The 1,811-nt window shown below is 35.6% G+C and overlaps 1 non-coding gene across 1 annotated transcript; it reads left to right on the top strand.

Annotated features, from left to right (window-relative positions):
• The first annotated feature begins 467 nt into the window (after positions 1 to 467).
• On the top strand, positions 468 to 575 carry LOC112798460 (small nucleolar RNA R71). Its single transcript, XR_003200071.1, has one exon. It is a non-coding gene; the product is annotated as a small nucleolar RNA R71 (small nucleolar RNA).
• The last annotated feature ends 1,236 nt before the right edge of the window (positions 576 to 1,811 follow it).

Raw genomic sequence — 1,811 nt, 5'->3', positions numbered from 1 at the left:
TGAGGTCTCTGTTGATCCTTCCATGAGAGATTTGGATGATTTCTCCATGAAGGATTATAGGTGTTTCCATAGGGTTCTCCCATGTAATTCACCTCTTCTATTGAAGGGTTTTTAGGATTATAAGCTTCTTCTTCAGATGAAGCATCCTTAGTACTGCCTGGTGCAGCTTGCATTCCAGACAGACTTTGAGAAATCATATTGACTTACTGAGTCAATATTTTGTTCTGAGCCAATATGGCATTCAGAGTATTAATCTCAAGAACTCCTTTCTTCTGATTCGTCCCATTGTTCACAGGATTCCTTTCAGAAGTGTACATGAATTGGTTATTTTCAACCATTTCAATGAGTTCTTGAGCTTCTGCAGGCGTCTTCTTCAGATGAAGAGATCCTCCAGCAAAGCTATCCAATGACATCTTGGACAGTTCAGACAGACCATCATAGAAGATACCTATGATGCTCCACTCAGAAAGCATGTCAGAAGGACACTTTCTGATCAATTGTTTGTATCTTTCCCAAGCTTCATAGAGGGATTCACCTTCCTTCTGTCTGAAGGTTTGGACTTCCACTCTAAGCTTATTCAATTTTTGAGGTGGAAAGAACTTTGCCAAGAAGGCATTGACTAGCTTTTCCCAAGAGTTCAGGCTTTCTTTAGGTTGTGAGTCCAACCATATCATAGCTCTGTCTCTTACAACAAAAGGGAATAGCATAAGTCTGTAGACCTCAGGGTCAACCCCATTGGTCTTGACAATGTCACAGATTTGCAAGAATTCAGCTAAAAACTGATGAGGATCTTCCAATGGAAGTCCATGGAACTTGCAATTCTGTTGCATTAGAGAAACTAATTGAGGCTTAAGCTCAAAGTTGTTTGCTCCAATGGCAGGGATAGAGATGCTTCTCCCATAGAAGTCGGGAGTAGGTGCAGTAAAGTCACCCAGCACCTTCCTTGCATTGTTGGCATTGTTGTTGTTTTCGGCTGCCATGTCTTCTTCTTTGAAGATTTCTGTTAGGTCCTCTACAGAGAATTGTGCTTTAGCTTCTCTTAGCTTTCGCTTCAAGGTCTTTTCAGGTTCAGGGTCAGCCTCAACAAGAATGCTTTTGTCTTTGCTCCTGCTCATATGAAAGAGAAGAGAACAAGAAAATATGGAATCCTCTATGTCACAGTATAGAGATTCCTTGAGGTGTCAGAGGAAAAGAAAAGTAGAAGGAAGAGGTAGAAGAATTCGAACTTAGAAAGATAGAGTTCGAATTGTACATGTTATTCCATAAATAGAAGGATGTGAAAAGAGGGGAAGAAATTTTCAAAAATAAATTAAAAAGATTTTAAAAACATTTTGAAAAATTGAAGAATGATTTTCGAAAAATATGATTGGGAAAGAGATAAAGTGATTTTTGAAAAAGATTTTGAAATTAGAAATAAAAAAGATATGATTGAAAACTATTTTTGAAAAAGATGTGATTAAAAAGATATGATTGAAAAGTTATGGTTTTAAAAAGATATGATTGAAAAACAGTTTAAAAAGATTTGATTTTTAAAATTAATGACTTGGCTAACAAGAAAAGATATGATTCAAACATTAAACCTTTCTCAACAGAAAAGGAAACATACTTGAAATGTCGAATCAAATCATTAATTGTTAGCAAGTATTTTTGAAAGTGGAAAGAAATTGATTTTGAAAAGATATGATTGAAAAGATATGATTTGAAAAAGATTTGATTTTGAAAAATTATGAAAACTTGAAAAAAAATTTGAATTGAAAACAAAATCTTCCCTCTTGTGCCATCCTAGCGTTCCATTCTGGCGTTTAACACCC

This window comes from Arachis hypogaea, chromosome 4 (assembly GCF_003086295.3).
Source record: "Arachis hypogaea cultivar Tifrunner chromosome 4, arahy.Tifrunner.gnm2.J5K5, whole genome shotgun sequence".
Classification (NCBI taxonomy): Eukaryota; Viridiplantae; Streptophyta; class Magnoliopsida; order Fabales; family Fabaceae; genus Arachis; species Arachis hypogaea.
Note: the sequence above shows the minus strand (reverse complement) of the source record. Positions and strands in the feature narration are given on the sequence as shown.